This window comes from Vulpes vulpes, chromosome 2 (assembly GCF_048418805.1).
Source record: "Vulpes vulpes isolate BD-2025 chromosome 2, VulVul3, whole genome shotgun sequence".
Classification (NCBI taxonomy): domain Eukaryota; kingdom Metazoa; phylum Chordata; class Mammalia; order Carnivora; family Canidae; genus Vulpes; species Vulpes vulpes.
In genome coordinates this window covers 161,989,843-162,008,498 of record NC_132781.1, presented here as the reverse complement: position 1 = coordinate 162,008,498, position 18,656 = coordinate 161,989,843, and the positions used below count along the sequence as shown (strand labels likewise).

Sequence of the window (18,656 nt, the reverse complement as noted above, 5' to 3'; positions counted from 1 at the left end):
ATCTTGACCTCGGTTGATAGGAACAAATGGAATTGGGGAGGATCCCGGTTCCCTCCAGATGCTTCCCTCCGCCGCTTGCCAGAGGTCCTGCCCAGACTAGGAGAAAAGGCCGAAGAGAGGAAGGGGAAGAGGCTGGCGGTGCATCTGTCCCTCGCGATGCTCTGTCCAGTGGTTGGGTGATGAGGACCTCCTGGGCTTCAAGCAGGGCCAGGCCTGTCCCTCGCGATGCAGAGCCTCGGGACCTCGAGAGCTCCCAGCCTAGCAAATGACAAGTGTCACTCAGAGGTGGTGATACAGTCAGGCCCCAGCACCCCAGGCTGGTTGTGTGATGTGACCTGCTTCCCTGAGCCTGAGTGACAGCCTCCTAGGTGGGACCTTCGTGCCTAGCACGCAGCAAGTGCTCTGTAGGAAGTTCCATGACAGGGCTTAGGGGGAGAACAGGAGAGAGAAAATACCCCAGGCTGGGGTGTGCCATGAGGTCCTGCTAGGAAAAGAATGTTGGAATAGTCAACAGTGTACTGGAGTCCCTCGGGGAACGGGACGAGGGGTGTCTGGGCAGATGGAGCAGCACGAGCAAAGGCCCAGAGGTGCGAAGGCACATGGGGCGTGGTGGGCCTGGGGGAGTGTGCTCAGGCCGTGGCAGATGGGTTTGTGGAAAGGTGGGGAAAGTAAAGGGAATGGAGGGTCTGGAATGAGCTAGACTAGATAGGCAGGGGGCCGGGCATTGCCCGTGGGACTTTATCACGTGGATGCCTGGGAGCCGTTGAACGAACGTGTGTTGACTGAGCACCTTCAGTGGGCCAGGCACCTTCTGGGTGCTCAGGACAGATCACTGAACAAGAGCGACAAAGACAGACACAAATTCCATTCACGTTCTTTAAGCAGGGGAGTCATTTGATCCTGTTGATATGTGAGGAAGATAATTCTGGCTGCGTGGAAGTCTGTGGAGACTCGGGGGAAGGCTGCGGGGAGAGGGGAGGCTGGCCTGCGGGGTGGGGGCAGTGGGGATGAAATGGGGGGCTGGCGTGGAGCCCCGCCCGGGAGCCAGAGATGAACAGGTGGTCTTCGCACGTGACCACTGCTCAAGGGTGAGGTTTGTGGATTTGGTGTGAGGCCCAAACTGCCAGCCTGTCTCCTCCAGAGAGCGCGGACGGGTGCCCGGGACCTTGGCAGGGCCCAAGCCCCTCCAGCCGTGAGGCCCCTCCTGCTCCCTGAGCCCCAGAAGGCACAAGGCCCTCTACGTGAGGGATGGCAAGCTGGAGGCAGAGCCAGCGGCCCACCTCCTGGGCAACCTGCCTCGCAGGGCTCCTGTTTCACTGGGCCTGTTCTGGTAAACGTTCTCTCCCTCTCTGGGGCTGGCGGTAAACCCCTCAGGACCCTCGGGCTGGAAGAGGGGCTTTGGCTCTGGGCTTCTCTCCCCCCAGTTCCAAATTAAAGTGAATTCGAGGGACTGAGCAGAGTTTTCTCCCTAAGTGCTGGGGATGTTCCAGAAGCTCAAATGTCTTCTGTTGGGAATGTGGCGGGCGAGGGGTCTTGCATCTGGCTTCCAGCTTCTGGTCATGTCTGTTCTGAAGCTTGGTCGGCTCATTTCTTGCCATTGGCAGCTGTAAGGGTATCTCCATGTTGGAGGTCTTCCTCTGCTGGGAGGGGGAACCACACTGTCTTTCACCAGCCGCAGGAGGACCCCAGAATGTCTTGGGTAGAGGGGACCACTCTCATTTGACCAATAAAACTCAGAGCGGGGAAGGCCACAGAGCAAGTCAGCAGGGACTGCCACCCACCTTCTGAGCACTCCGGGGTCCCCTGCGTCCTCCCAGGAGACCTGGCCTGGACTCCAGCTTAGTACAGGTTTGGTGGTTTCTCAGGCTCTCCTTCCTGCTGGCCACTTCATAGAGTCTTGCCCCTCCCCAGCCTGGACAGGTGGCCTGGCGTTTTGGTTCTCTTCCTCTTGGACTGAGCCCCTGGTACACCGGCTGCCCCTCCTGGGAGCTCTGGCTCCCCAAAGAAACAGGCCGCTTGTTTGGTTTTCCCCCAGAGGCAGCCCTCCGAGGGTCCCAGCCGAGCTCTCCCACTAGCTGTGGCCTCAACCTGATTCTTGACTCCTCCCTCCCCTCAGCCCCAACCCTTATCTCCGGAGGCTGGTTGGCCCTGCCTTCTATCCAGTGTTGTTTACTTGGGCTAAGCTGCCAACAGTCTCTTATTCTCTCTTGCCCTAGATTTATCAGACTTAGCAGCCTTTAAACCTGAATGCCGATCCCTTTAGCCCTTAGGCTTCTGAAGCCAGAGGGGACCAGAGTCATCAGAAAGTCTAATCTGCTTATTTTATAAATGGGGAAACTGAGGCCCAGGGAAAGGAAGGCACTGGCCTGAGTTCAGAGCTAGGACTAGACCCCGTTTCCTGATTTCAAGGATGGTTCTTGAAAATAAACCAAAGCAATGAAATCAGAGGAGCCTCTTTCTCTCTACTCTCCACACTGGCAGGTGTTTTGGACACATCCACAGTGACGTATCCAGGAGGGGTAAATGCTGAGGGACCTGGAAGACGGGTGCACATTGAGGAGTATATATCTTGGGGCACCTGGGGGGCTCAGTGGTGGAGCGTCTGCCTTTGGCTCAGGCCGTGACCCCGGGGTCCTGGGATTGAGTCCCACATCGGGTTCCCTGCAGGGGACGTCTCTGTGTCTCTGCCTCTCTCTGTGTCTCTCATGAATAAATAAATAAAATCTTTAAAAAAATGAAAGAAGGAGTATATATCTTGACATTTTCAAGTTCTATCTGCTCAAACTGGCATTAAGGCCAGGGAATAAGCTAGTGATTAACCGACATTATTTGCTGCTCCTCTAAGCATACAGGCATTTAAAGTTGTTTTCTCCCCCAAATTACAAAGGAAGGACACGCTCATCATAGAAAACTTGGATGGAAAACATCACGATATGCTGGCAACCACTGTTGATGGGTGTTTACACAGATTTTTTTGCTCGCTCGCTTGCTCTGCTACTTCATACCCTGGTTTTTCAGTCCATCGTCATAACGTGCATTTCCCCGTGTGACAGCACGCCCAGCTCCTACCTGTCAGTCTCACGCGCTTCTACCATCCGATGGCTGGAAATGACTCAGGAGCCAGCTTTCTGTGGCTCTGTCAGAACCCTCCAGCAACCAAAATCCTCACACGCCATGCAAATTATTCACCTCCGTGGGACTTCAGGGGGCCATTTCTCTGCACCGCCGTGGCGTGGGGAAGGGCATGTTTACAAAATGTAATGCAAAAATCAATTCTTGGGGAGCCTCTTAGAAACGGAGGAAGTTAGGCATCCAGGTGGCATGGGTGGGATCCAAAGATTACAGAAGGGAAGAAGATGTCTTTGTTTCCTCTCATTTTTCGCTGTGTTGGTTTTAACCCAGCCAAGTGCTCCCACCCCACTGCTACCACCCTTGCCCTGAATCTCCCCAGGGTTCGGCACTGGGGTGGCAAGTGTGGGTTCCTAGGAAAGTCAGTACTGTATTGGCTTGCTTGTCTCCAAGCCCTGCCTCTTGGACAGCAGGTGTTTCAGTGCCAGACAATTGAGTTGCCTACTCAGGTGATCCAGGCTGGGTCACCTTTGGGACAGGGTCTCCTGGCAACTCTCAGACTCTAATGGGGTCACAGCTTTGGTAATGCCATATAAATTGTCAATGCTAGAAGTGGCCTCAGAGGATCCCTTAGGCCAGTGCCTGCAGACTGTGGGCAGCAACTTAGTGGGTTTGAAAATCAGTTACGTAGTTTTCCACTGGCTTTTTAAAAGTGAAATAGAAGAAAGCCGACTAGAAAACAGTGTGCATCTCACGACAGGAGATGATGCATTCTTCAAGGAAATTTTCATCTCAATTTTCTGGGTGCCAGGTATGCACTGAGTCACCAGATAAATATATTTCCATCTGCCTGGTAAGAACCTTGGGTAGCCCTGCTCCTGTCCGTTGGTTTGGTTTTTGTTTTGTTTTGTTTTGTTTTTTAAAGAGATTTTATTTACTCATGAGAGACAGAGAGGCAGAGACACAGGCAGAGGGAGAAGCAGGCTCCATGCAGGGAGCCCGACGTGGGACTGGATCCCGGGTCTCCAGGATCACACCCTGGGCTGAAGGCGGCGCTAAACCGCTGAGCCACCGGGCTGCCCTGTTAGGTTTTTTTTAATTGGGGTACAGCTAACATGCCACATTATGTGTCTCAAGTATACAACATGTGTATCCATTGCAAAATGATCAACACAGCAAATCCAGTTGCCATCTGCCACCTGACAAAGTTAATAAGATGTTACTGTGTTCCCCATGCTGTACGTTATACCCCCTGACTTCTTTGTTTGATTACTGGAAGTCTGTCCTTCTTTATCCCCTTCACCCATTTTGCGCCCCCCCCCCGAACCCCCTCCCCTCTAGCAACCACCAGTCTGGTCTCTGTATCCATGAGCCTGGAGTTTGTTTTGTTTCTTAGATTCCACATATTTGTGAAATCCTGGGGTGTTTGTCTTTCTCTGTCTGATTTATTTCACTTTGCCTAATACCCTCTGGATCTGCTGCTGCAAATGGTAAGATTTTATTCTTTTTTATGGCTAGGTAGTACTTATCTGTGTATATAAATATTTATGTCGAGTCTTCTCTATCTGTTCATCCAATGATGTGCACTTGGGTTGCTTCCATGTCGTGGATTTTGTTTGTAGTGTTTTTTATTTTCTTTGTATCGGTATCCAGTAATGAAATTGCTGGATCATAGGGTAGTTCTATTTTCAGTGTTTTGAGGAACCTCCGTCCTTTTTCCCACAGTAGCCATACCAATTTACATTCCCACCCACAGTACACAAGGGTTCCCTTTCTTCCACACCCTTGCCAGCGCATGTTATTTCTTATCTTTTTGATGACAGCCATTCTGACAGGTGTGAGGTGATAGCTCATTGTGGTTCTGATGTGCATTTTCTGAGGCTGAGTGATGTTGAGCATCTTTTTGTGTGCCTGTTGGCCATCTGGATGTCTTCTTTGGAAAAATGTCTACTCAGATCATCTGTTTATTTTTTTCAATCAGATCCTTTGTGGGCTTCTTCTGTTGTTGAGCTGTGTGAGTTCTTTATATATTTTGTGTATTAACCCCTTATCAGACATATCATTTGCAAATGTCTTCTCTCATTCTGTAGGTTTTCTTTTCATTTTGTTTTCTTTAGGTTTCTTTAGGTCCCATTCTGTAGGTTTTCTTTGCGGTGCAGAAGCTTTTTAGTTTGACATAGTCCCAGTTGTTTATTTTTGCTTTTGTTTTCCTTGCCTTTGGAGTCAGATCCAAAAAAACATCGCTAAGACCAATGTCAGGGAGCTTAGGGCTCCTGTCTTCTCTCAGGAGTTTTGTGGCTTCAAGTCCTACATTCGAGTCTTTAATCCATTGTGAGTTAATTTTTGTGTATGGCGTAACGGTCCACTGCTTTTTATACTGGGATCCTGGGAAACTTGGAATTTTTTGGACGGGTCCCAGAAGCAGTCAGACGTTTGCAGGGACAGAGTGGTGGGAGGCAGGGCCAGCTGGAAGGAAGCTCTGTTTACAAGTGTTCCAGATGTCGGGGTGTAAAAGATTCCTTTAAAAAAGTTCTGTGGGTTTAAAAACAAAATGAAACAGCAGGCTAGAAACCAGTGCTCATCTAGCCACCTCAAGTCTTAGAAAAGAAACAGAGGCCAGAAAACAGAGAGTCAGTAGGGGCAGGTGGGCTCTCCGACCACACGCTCAAGGACCTCTAAACGTAGCCCCCTGACAACTCTCCAGATGAGGTGCCAAAGTCAGTGTCAGACAGAGCTGTTGGCCTGAAGCCCACACTCACCGTGAGCCCACGTCCCCCACAGACCACATTGTTAATGTACACTAGGAATTCATGTTTATCATAAAACCCATTAACTGTCATGCTAATGGCTCAGTTTATATTGCTACGGTGCACAAAATATTAGTTTGTTCAATGCCAGCATCTAAAACCCATCACAGGATTGGTAAGTCCATTTTGGCATTTCTTCTTTTTTTAATGTCCCCAGAGCTTCACTAATGGAAGCATCCAAGAGGTGATGGGCCCAAGGTCACCCGGCAAATCCTGGCAGATCCAGGGTGAGGACTCACCGTGGTAGGTGAGTTCCTTTCTTAAAGACTGTGGCCTCACAGGATGTACAGTTCTGGTTGTCTCCGGAAGGTTCTGCTGTTTCTTTGATTCAGGATGTAGAACCAGGTGGCTCTAATTCTTGGTGAATTTTATGTCTTTGCCACTTTGTCCTCTCCATATCTGGTCCGGGACAGAGAGAGAGAGAGAGAGAGAGAGAGAGAGAGAATTTACCTACCTTAACCTTGTTCTACATTTTCCCCATGCCTACTGGCTGGGCTTGCAGAGGGATACCTCATTTCATTGTGTTTTGTAGAAACTGTGTCTATTACAAATTGAAGATTTGTGGCAACCTAGTGTCCAGCAAGTCTGTTGGTGCCATTTTTCTAAAAGTATTTGTTCACTACGGGTCCCTGTCACATTTTGGTAGTTCTTGCAATATTTCAGATTTTTTCCTTATTACTTTGTATGGTGACCTGTGATCAGTGATCATGACTTGCCGAAAGCTCAGATGATGCTTAGCATTTTTTAGCAATAAAGGACTTCTCAATTAAGGCATGTACATTGTTCTTTTTTAGACATAATGCTGTTGTACATTTACTAGACTCCAGTGTGTTGTAAACATAACTTTGTATGCACTGGGAAACCAAAACATTCATTTGACTTGTTTTATTGCCATATCCACTCTCTTCCAGTGGTCTAGAACTGAACCTGCAATATCTCTGAGGTATGCCCATACTGGCTAGGGTACAGGCATGGTTCATTGACACTTGGTGGAGGAGGATCTGATTAAAAAAACATGCTTTCAAAAAAATAATAAATAAAATAAATAAAACACGCTTTCAAATATTATGTCTTAATTAACTGCAGTTTGGATGGTAGCAATTATGTATCAGAGTTGTCCTTGGGTCATTGGTTTCAAATAGTGACAGGTGCAAATTCTTCTATGGTGGTCGGGGAACATTATCTTTGGCTCATCACAAGCTGTGACTTTTAACTAACCTACTGGTATGTTCTGTGTACCAGGGTGAGCTAGAGGGCCGGCTCCCGCCCCCCAGATGGGGCTGATCAGCCTGGGGGCGGGGGTGGGGAGCTGGCTGTAAAGGCACCATCGCAGTTCTGCCGACAGTGATGAGGTAGCCCAGGAGCCAGAAGAGGAAATTTCACCCAGACCTGGAGTGTCAAGGACGGGCTTTCAGAAAGCTGAATCTAAGCTGAAATCTGAAGAGGGGCAGAAGGTCAGCAGCAGAAAAGGGGGCACCTGGAAGAAGCAACAGCCTGAGTAAAGGCCCCGAGATAGAGAAGAGCTTAATTCACATGGGCAGATACTAGATGTGAAGGATGGGATGGGAAAAACCTTTTGTACAATTTCTTCTTAAAAGTCATTTTGGAAGTAAGATTCATTCAGCCAGTATTTATTGAGTTTTTTCTACAGGCCAGGTGTTGTGGGTTTGGGAGAGACATGGTCCATCAAGGAGACATGGTGGTCCCTGCTCTCGTGGAGCTGACATTTCATTGGGGTGGAGCAAGGAATTCATAAATTAGGACACAAATAAGTGAAATCAAGAATCTAAGAAAGAAGTAAAATCTTTACCACTCCCTCAACTGCCTACAGGATCAAGGCTAAGCTAAGACACTCAGCCTTCAAAGTTCTAAAGACTGGAGTCTCCTAAATACTGGACTCCATAGAGTTCAGGCTCAGTTTCCCTTTCCAGACCCATTGCTTCTGCCCCAGCTCCTCCCCCCAACCAATGGAGGAGTTGTAAAGAACCAGAACCACTGCCCACCTCCACCTGCCTCCTACACCCCCACCCACAGCCATGAACTATGATGGTTTTCTCTTCTATTCCTTCTACTTTTCTGCCTAGACCATTCTCTGTCCTAAACAAAACTCTTTTTTTTTTTTTTAAGATTTTATTTATTCATGAGAGACACAGGGAGAGAGAGAGAGAGAGAGAGAGAGAGAGAGGCAGAGGGAGAAGCAGGCTCCATGCAGGGAGCCCAACGTGGGACTCGATCCCGGGCTTCCAGGATCATGCCCCGAGCTTAAGGCCGTGCTATACCGCTGAGCCACCCGGGCTGCCCCAAAACTCTTTAAAAAAACACACACACACCCAATCTCTATTTATTTTGGAATAATGTTAGATTTATAGAAAAGTTGCAGAAATCATCTTACCTAACATGACGTACGTAACAAAACTGAGGAATTCGAATTACTGCTCACAAAATGGTGGACTTTATTTGGATTTCACCAGGTTATTTTGTTGTTGTTTCTGCTCTGGGATCCATTTCAAGACACCACACTGCATTCAGTTGTCCTGTCTCCGTTGTCTCTCATGGCCTATCACAGTTTCTAGGGGTATTCTTGAATTTTGTGACCTTGAAAGCTTTGAGGAGTACTGGTCAGTATTCTGTAGAATGTCCCTAACTTCAGGTTTGTCTGATGTCTCATAATTAGACTGGGATTTGGGGTTTGGGGAAAGAATACGACAGTGGTGAAGTATCCTTATCATTGCATCATGTTGGGATTTACCTCATATATAGCAACATGACTCAACCTGTGGTGCTGACCTTGGTCATTTGGTTAGAAGTGGTGTCTGTAAGACTTCCCCACTGTAGAATTACTACAGCCCCTTTTGGGAGGGGGCTTTTAAAGGATGATAGTCAAAAGTAAAATCATAAAATAAATGACTGAAAATGGTTGATAGATTAGGCTCCTAAAATTAAAAAGCTTAAGAAAATTTTTAAAAATTAATTAAATTAAATTAGATTAAATTAAATTAAATTAAATTAAATTAAATTAAAAAGCTTCAGTACAGCACATGATACACTGGAGCAACACTTGCAACAGGGGGTGGACAATGGGCTGTTTTCTAAACACAGACCGAGTTTTTCCACTTAGTATGAAAAGCCAAAGTCCCTCAAGAAATGGAAAAACAAAAAACAAAAGAAATGGAATAAGGAAAAGATGCTGTTGGCCAAAAAGCATGTAGGGGCGGGGGGAAGAGAAAAAAAAAAAGAAACAATCAAGAAATGTAACCATGATACACCAATGTTTTCTAATTAATTGTCTGTATTCAAGAGTCCCCATAATATCAGGATCACCCACTGATTTTATTTTTATTAAGTTTGTATTCAAATTTTGGGTAGTTAACCTAGAGTGTAATAATAGTTTCAGGTGTACAATATAGTGATGTGGACTTCTGTACAACACCCCGTGCTCATCGCAACAGGATAGTCTCCTTTATTCCAAGATAGTCCCCAAAGCGTGTTTGGTCTCCCGTGGCACTGATACATTTGAAGAGATGAAGCTGATGTCTTCATTGTTTGCTTTTCACCTCATGGCTGGTTGAGTTTTAAACTTTTATGGCAAGAGGGATCCCTGGGTGGCGCAGCGGTTTGGCGCCTGCCTTTGGCCCAGGGCGCGATCCTGGAGACCCGGGATCGAGTCCCACGTCGGGCTCCCGGTGCATGGAGCCTGCTTCTCCCTCCGCCTGTGTCTCTGCCTCTCTCTCTCTCTCTGTGACTATCATAAATAAATTTTTAAAAAATTTAAATTAAAAAAAAAATAAACTTTTATGGCAAGAAATTTTCACATATGCTGTGGTATAGTTGTCATTGCATCACATCAAGAAGCACTGGAGGTCAGAGCTCAAGAAAGAAGAAGAAAGAGAAGAAAGAGAAGGAAAAGGCAGGGGAGAAGAAGGAGAAATGTCCTTAGCCAGTAAGCACATGGGGGAAAAAACCCCAACATTCACCCTCATCATATTAAAGAAAATGCCGCTTAATAAATTTCATGTCAAATTTTAAAATAAATATAAAATAAAATAAAATAAAATAAAATAAAATAAATTTTATGTCAAATTCATGATGGTATTCATCAGGGTGCCTGGGTGGATCAGTGGTTGAGAATCTGCCTTTGGCTTATGTCATGATCCTGGGGTCCTGGGATCGAGTTCCGCATTGGGCTCCCCATGGGGAACCTGCTTCTCCTTCTGCTTGTGTCTCTGTCTCTCCCTGTGTCTCTTATGAATAAATAAATAAATAAAATCTTTTTGAAAAACCCATAAAAACCCAATACCATCATTCACATGTGAAATTTTAAATGTTTTAAGTGTTTCAAAATTTTAAGTTAAACAAAGAGTGCTAATCTTTCATGAGCTCATGGTGGGGACGAGGACAGTCTGAAATGCATCTCAAAGCTTAAAAAAACACAGCAGTTTCAATACCAAGAGTTTATCCAGAGGAAACACGATTGTGTAAGGGGTTGGTTTCAATACTGTTATTTTTAAAAATAGCAATAAAATTAGAAGCCAACCATGTGTCTGGCCATAAAGGACTGGTTAGTTATGTAAATGATGAGTCCTTCATGTACCAGAATATTCCTCAACCATTAGAAGTTATGGTTTCAGTGAATTCTGATGATGTGCAAAATTGTTCGTTACATAGCAACATTTTAAAAGTTAGGTCACCAAGCCGTGTTACAGTAAGATCTCATTTTTGTAAGAAAGAAAGAAAGAGAAGAAGAAAAAAGAAAGAAAAGAAGAAGAAAGAAAAGAAAAGAGGAAGGGGAAGGGGAGGAAAGGAAAAGAAAAATGTATGTTTGCTTACAAAACACAAGAAAGTCTGAACACCATCATGGATGTTATCAGTAGTCACAGATGGCGAGCTTATCGGTGATTTTCATATCCTTTCTGTTAATCTAGATTTATTAATGTTTGTTTAATAAAGAAGCATTGGTTTTATAATAAGAGGAAAATGTTTTCTTTTTTTTTAAAATCCCCTGGGGCTGTAGTGGCTCCCCCAAGGGTGACTGCGAGGTAGGGTATTTGTGAGCTCTAGAGGGCTTGCATTAGGTTGGCCCCTGCTCCAGGTGGTCCCTTGATGATTTTAACTTTGCGCATCTGATTCTCCCTTCCCAGGCTGAAAAAGCTGAGAGGTGAACATGGTGAAAACACAGCAGCTCACTGGTCTGCACCTGTGAAAGCCACTTGTCACTACGGGCTGTGTTTTTGTCCCCACCCAAATTCATACTCCCAGGGTGATGGTATTAGGAGGCGGGGCCTTAGGAGGAATTTAGCTTAGGTGAGGTCCAGAGCGAGTCTATCATGATGGGATTAGTGCCCTTAGGAGGAGAGGAGAGAGAGAGAGCACCCAGGACACAGCCTGAAGGCCACCTGCCATCCACAGCCAGAGGCAGGCCCTCACCCTGGCCTGAGACTTCCAGCCTCCGGAGCGGGGAGGAACCTATGTCTGTTGGTAGAGCCGCGCGGTGCGTGGTGCTTGTTACAGCAGCCTGAGCTAAGACGCCACCCTCCCAGCGCTGTGTCATCTATGTCATCGTGTCATGTACATCCTTCTAAATTTACAAACGGGAAAACTCACCCTTTCTCATGTATAGTTCTCCAGTTCTGATAAACGCATACAGGTGTGTAACCGCCACCACAATCAAGATATGGGAAAGTTTCATTAGAGATGTCTGGGTGGCTCAGTGGTTGAGCCTTTGGCTCAGGGTATGATCCTGGGGTCCTGGGATTGAGTCCCCCATCGGGCTCCCTGCCTGGAGCCTGCTTCTCCCTCTGCCTGTGTCTCTGCCTCTCTCTGTGTGTCTCTCATGAATAAATAAATAAAAATCTTTCTTAAAAAGTTTCATTACCCCCCAAATTCCCTGGTGCTGCCCCCTGGTCCTCGGCAGCCACTGGTGTTGGGCATCCTTAGAGTTTTGCCTTTGCCAGGACGTCACACAAATAGAATCCCGCAGTATGAAGCCTTTGGAGTCTGGCTGCTTTCACCCAGCAACACGCTTTGGGATTGTCCGTTGCTCGGATGTAACAAATGTAGATCCATTTGACCCTTCACCTGTTGAAGAATATTTGGATTGTTTCTGGTTTGGGGTGATCGCTGCCATAAACATTCACGCGCAGGTTTTAATATGAACGTAAACGTTTTCCGTCTCTCTTGAGCAGATCCCCCGGAGTGGGACTGCCTGGTGTGTCTGGTGAGCGGATCTTCCTACCAAGTGGCCAAACTTTCAGGCTGCAGATCCGGGGAGGGGAGCGGGAGACTCTTGCTGAGCACCTGCTGTGTGCACTGACTCTTGCTGAGCACCTGCTGTGTGCACTCCCAGTGCCTGGAGCTTTCCGTGCACAGCCTCAGTGGTGCTCAGCTCAGCCAAGGAAATACCGGGCTCCGGCCACCCCTTTGCCCACAGAAAAGGCAATTACACGCTCTTTGACCTGATAAATGCCGAGCCACTCTCTTTGAACTTGGACAGGGTTGTGGTGGGAGGCTGTTTATCCTCCTCTGCGTGTCCTCCCTCTACATTCCAGCTTTGTTCTAGCATTTACTGTCTTCATCACCCCCGGCCGGGCTCAGAGAGCCGACTGGGTTGAGCACACACCCCTGAACTGCCCAACTCCTCCTGTGTAGGGACCTGGTAGATTATGAATAACCCCCTCCCTCAATGTGGCACTTTAATGTTGGATGTTGGACGCCCAGGAGAAACAGCGTCACGCCACCCCTACCCCTTGGAGAGAGTTTGGCAATGAAAGTATGTTCTGAGAACTGTGGTTTAAAAGAAATGTTTGAACTTGAATCTGAATAAAATGATAGGATTTTCTCCATTTTTTTTTCCTAGAGAGTTGAAACTATAAAATCTGATTTTGAAATATTTCAAGATAATCTTAGGAACTGTGTGTTCAAGTCCACCAGCTAATATTTTTAAATTTATTTTCTCAAAGTTGTGATTAACGTCCACTGACCATAACTAATTCAAATATCAAAATTATAAAGCAGCGAGACTGATTTCTTTTTAAAAGAACACCAGAACTTATATCTTCAGATAGTCACCTTAGGAAGCAATATGTTCATTAAAACTACCTTTGCATTTGTGCTCAAAACTAGGAACATATTTTTATATCATCCTCAGCCTTTGAGAGTAAATCATATGTAACTGGTGAATAAAGCTGGATGATAATCTCTAAAAAAAAAAAAAAAAAAAAAAAAAAGGGCCCCAGTGCTCCAGGAGGAGGTAAGTGGACCTTTTTCCCATTGGTGACCTGTCCCTTCCCCATGTTGCAGGAATGACAGTCGCAGTGGGTTGTGTCTAGGTCTTACCCTAAATAACTTTTTTCTTGACTCTTGATTTAATTAGAAAAAAATTTTTACACATGGTAATTTTTTTTTTTAATTTCACACACTGTAAAGGGCTCCCCAATGAAAACAGATAAATCTCCCTCTCATCTCAGAAGCCCAGTCTCGTTCCTCAGAGAGAGCCCGGCTCACGGTTTCTGGCATAGGCTTCCAGACATTTTCCGGGTGTCTAAGATGCTTTTAAATGCTGCTTTTTGATGTTCAAGTGCTATAGTTGTCAGCATCGTTCTGAAATTGTTGGGTACTTTTAAACTAGTAATTGCTCATGTCGGGGTCCTCAGATTGCCTATGAAGACCCACGAACCCCCTAAAATTTTACGGGAAACTTCCATCTCTGCATTTTCCTGTGGAGGGTTAGTTTTCATTGAGGGCCTGTGTACACACACACGCACACACACACACACACACACGAAGAAACACACAAAAAGGCAGAGCAGAGGGTATGAGAGAAGCAACCCTTTACTGATTAAAAAGTAGTTAAATGTGTAATTAGCTGGGGGGGGGGGGGACCAGTTCTGAATTTACGGATCATCAGTCCCTAGTTTTATGGTTGGAAGCCGACGGAGCCGTTGATTGAGTAGTGTTGTCCCGGACGGACAAGGGGACAAGGGGAGCTGTGCCTGGCCGAGCCAGCGGCCGTGAACTTCACCGAGCTCTTCCCTCCGCATTTCACTGACTCATTGCCTGTGGGGAAGTGTGTTGGCAGCTTTAGAACACATGCACGCTCTTGCCCGGGACTGAGTTACCCATTTACCCATTTACTGGGAACTTCTCACAGGAAGGAGGAGAAGAACTTGCTTCCGAAAAGAGGATTTCAGGCAGAAAAACATTTAAAAAGATTTTAGGGAAATTCCTGAGAGCTAGAAGAGCCATAGCTGGTCGGTGTCGTAAGTCATGAAGGTTTGGGGGAAATGACCCTTTATGGGGTCAATGTTCTTGATGGAGTTGGGGGTGCAGAACCAACAGCCCCCCCCCACACCCTTGTTTTGGGGTGGCCCTGGGAGGCAGATCCTGGCTGGCAAGCTGGAGAGGGGGTCTGACCCCACAAGGTATTTCCAATGTCAGTTTAAATGCACACAGCAAAAAAATAAATAAAAAATAAAAAAATAAATGCACACAGCAGTGTGCCAGGAGCTATTCTAAGCATTTTGAGTATATTAACTCATAATTCATTGATCTTCATAACAGTTTAGTGACATGGGGAAACTGAGTCAGGAGTAGGCTAGCTGCTGTGCACACAGCCTCACATCTCAAGGACTCAGGACAGGTCACAACGTAACCTGCTGGGTGGGTTATTCAGGGACCCAGGCTTCGTCCATCTGCAGCACTTGGTTTCCAAGGCCTTGGCGAGCTAATGACACTACCCCCTAGCTGTAGAGACGGGTTTTAAGCCCAGGTACGCCGGTTCCAGAGTCTGTATTCTTAATCACTACATCATGGTGAGGAATGAGAACACTGGCTTTTAGCTAGATTGACCTGGTGTGTCACCTCAGAACGAGAAGTAGGGAGATAACAGGGCGTTCTGGAGAACACTGGGGCCTCATTGCCAAGGGATCAAGCTCCTCTGGCTAAGGAGCAAGCTGGGTAAATCTCAGAGACGTTTTTACCTCGTCTTCTGCACATATAAGTGAAAGCCCTTTCCCCCAAAAAGTGTGCACCTGAAATAAATGTATGTCAGCTGTGTTGATGCCTGACGCCTGGGTCTTTCTACCACAGATGTCATCTGTGCAGAGCTGATTGCCCCATGTTGCCACTTGTATAGGGAGGAGGTTTTGCTAAATTTCAGCACCCTGGTTACAACGTTTCTCCCGAGTTGAAGTGTCTTCTTATGGAAACAACCCAAATGTCCAACATAAAGACCAGGACAATAGACTATGGTACATCCACCCATGGGAATGCCACATGGCCCTTAAACATGGCGGTGATGGAGACCTTGAGAGACATAGACCGTTCTAATCTAGTAATGCAAAAAAAAGATTACAAAGCCAGTCCATTTTTTTTAAATTTTAAAAAAGATACTAAGCGTGTAAAAATGTGAATATTGACCATTTCTAAATTTCCTATAGAGAAACACGTACTAAAGTTACGGATTTAAATTCAAGTGCTGGCCTTCATGACTGTAGTGACTTGGCCAATTGCTGAACATCCCCTAATGGGAGGAGAGTTTTAGGATTTTATGAGGAGTAAATGAGCTATGTGTAGAAAGTACTTGGCACACAGTAGATGCTCAATACAGTTTTAGATGCTGTTATTGTCCTAATTGCTTTTTAAAAGTCTTTCCCCCTCCAAAAAAAAAAAAAAAAAAAAAACATCTTCCCATTCTGATGAGCCCACTCCATATCCAGATGAACCATTTCCAGTGGCCAGAGGTGGGGGCTTTATGGCAGCGGGCCTGGGGTCGTGGACCTGTGAGCAGGCCAGTGTGCTGGGGAGGTCCGGCCTCCCCCTGGCCTCTGCTGCAGGACAGGGCACCGCCGAGTGTCTGAGACACTGCTTTTAAGTGTCGGCCCAGGGGCGCTCCGGCTGATGTCTGGCTTCTGTCTGCTGCACAGAAATAACGGCAGGGTTCTGGGCATAATGGCATATTGGGAAACATGTGGAGTCTGAGTCAGACTATTTGGATTCCACCTCGATTAAATAGAGATAATTTAATGTCATCTCTGTCGGGTGGGGGTGAGGATGAAGTGGTGCTAAGCTTGCGAAGCCTTAGCACGATGTCTCAGTAAAGGCCAGCGCTCACAGACAGGCCTCAGAAATTCATATAATAAAATTACATCAAGAATACAACATATTTTCCATAGATGTATTTCCAGGACCTTTTCGTCATCCTCGACAGAAATGGAGGAAGGCTTGTTAAATGCCAACAGGAGAGATCCTTAAACTTCAGCACGTGTCGGAAGCTCCCCCGGAATTTCTCCTTCAGTCGGTCTGGAGGGTTGGGGTCTGACAACTTGCATTTCTAACAGGCTCCCGTGGTGCTAATGCTGTCGGTCCAGGACCACATTTGGAGAACCACTGTCTAAGATTGAAAGGTCTGCAGGAAAGGGCGGATGATGAGCTCATCCAGCCTGAACTCAGGAAGCTGGGCCACTATGACCAATGGAATTTGGGATTTATTATAAGAATTAGATCTTGCCCAGTTATGGGGGGTGGAGGACACCGGGAGGAGGGGCAGAAGGTCAGGTGAAATGGGACCCAAGAGACCAGGATGTCCAGCCAACGAAGTGAGACCACATAGAAGCCCGTGGGCAGCTATTGCCTGGTGGGTGCCTAGCTAGGTGCCTGGTGGCAGCCTGGGGACACTGTCGGTCAGCAGGACCAGCAGTCAGAGGGAGGAGCTGGACACAGACCAGATAGCAGGATGGGCTCAAACCTGCCTGGCCCCCATGGTGCCTGTCCATCACTGCATCTACCTCAAGAGGATGATGGCTGGCTACTTTTTCACTTCCACTTTCCAGATTTCCCACAAACTTCCAGATTTCCCACAAACTCCTAACCTAGAGCTGATAGGAAGGCAGATTCTGGGAAGCAATTCCAGCTTTATCAAGTTGGCACAACATAAGTTATCATAACAGATGAATCAGTCCCTGCCATGGAGCTACCTCCCTGAACTCATGGGTGCTTGGGGAGGGGGGAGGCCCTTGGCTGTGGGTTCCCCAGCTCTCCCAGCAGGACCTTCTGGCTGGCACAGATATGGCCCACCCCATCGATCCTCTGCTCAGAGCATCAATCAGCTGGATTAGAACTGTTAGGAAACTTACAGAAACAGAGGTTCCCAGGCCCCAGCTCAGGCCTCTGACGGGAACCCAGGAATCTAGATTTTTCACTTGCCCTGTAGTTGATTCAGACATCCAGCCAAGTTTGGAACTCCTGACATATGAAGCAGAAAGTACACTCTGGGGCCAGACAGACGTGAGTTAAATTCTGGTCCTGTAGTTAGTAGCTTTGTGATCGTGGGCAAGTGGCTTATCCCTCCTGATCTGATACTGTTGACTCATCTGTAAAATGGGCATAATGCCTGCCTTCCTCACGGAAGGGCCTGGGGACTGAATGACCTAATGTATCATAAACTTCTGGTGTGCATAACATATGGCACTTAATACACTTAATAACTGTGCCTAGACATGTCTGGGGGTATGTCAGATAAGCCCAGAGTCTTCTCTTTCTTCTTAGGAATCTGGGCCTGAACCTGGCCATATTTTTACATATGTTGTTTTCCCACATCATGAAAACCAGACTTGCTTTTCTTGTGTCTCCATTCATACTCCAAGCATTATTTCATACAAATATCAGTTGCTTGGGGTGCCTGGGTGGCTCAGCAATTAAGTGCGTCTGCCTTCAGCTCAGGGCATGATCCTGGGGTCCTGAGATTGAGTCCCACATCGGGCTGCCTGCAGGCAGCCTGCTTCTCCATCTACCTATGTCTCTGCTTCTCTGTATCTCTCATGAATAAATAAATGAAATTTAAAAAATAAATAAAGATCAGTTGCTTCAATCTTGAAAAAGAACAAAATTGTAGTTATCAGACTCGCAGATATCAAGATGTACTACCAAACGGTATGGTACTGGCACAGAAATGGGCACATTAAAGAAATGGGCACATTAGATCAATGGAACAGAATAGAGAGCTGAGAAATACACCCACACTTTTACTTTCAATTGATAACAAATGTGGCAAGAATGTACAGTGGGAAAAAGACCATCTCATCAAGAAATGGACGGCTCCATGCAAAAGAATGAAACTGGACCACTTCCTTATGCCATACACAAAAACAAACTCAAAACAGGTTAAGGACCTAAATGTGAGACCTGGAACCCTACAAATCCTAGAAGAGAGCAAAGCAGAAATGTCTCAGAAATTGGCTGTAGCAACATTTTTCTGAATGTGTCCCCTGAGGCAAGGGAAATAAAAGCAAAAATAAACTACGGGAACTACACCAAAAAAAAAAAAAAAAAGCAGCTTCTGGATAGCAAAGAAAACCATCAACAAAAAGACAACCTACTGGATGAGAGAAGATATTTGCAAATGGCATATCTGATAAAGGGTTAGTATCCAAAATATATAAAGAACTGATACAACTCAACACCCCCAATAAGCCAAACAACCCAATTTAAAAATGGGCAGGAGACATACATGAACAGACATTTATCCAAAAAAGACCAGTAGACACACGAAGAGATGCTCAACATCACTCATCGTCAGGGAGATGCAAATCAAAGCCACAAGGAGATATCACCTCACACCTGTCAGAATGGCTAAAATCAAAAACACAAGAAACAACAGATGTTGGCGGGGATGAGGGGGAAAAAAGGAGCCCTCCTGCACTGTTGGTGGGAATGCAAACTGGTGCAGCCACTGTGGAAGACAGTATAGAGTTCCTAAAAAAAAAAAAAAAGAAAAAACAAAAACAA

At 46.3% G+C, this 18,656-nt stretch overlaps 1 protein-coding gene across 4 annotated transcripts in view; it reads left to right on the top strand.

Moving 5' to 3' along the window:
- TMEM51 (transmembrane protein 51) overlaps positions 1 to 18,656 on the top strand; it is a 60,422-nt gene that overhangs the window by 5,477 nt on the left and 36,289 nt on the right. Inside the window, exon 2 of one of the 4 annotated variants that reach the window (XM_072751138.1) lies at positions 6,034 to 6,123. The exons of the other annotated variants lie outside the window; for them this stretch is intronic. The gene's annotated coding sequence lies outside the window, so the exon portion shown is untranslated. The remainder of the gene's footprint in view (positions 1 to 6,033; positions 6,124 to 18,656) is intronic. 4 annotated transcript variants of the gene reach the window in all.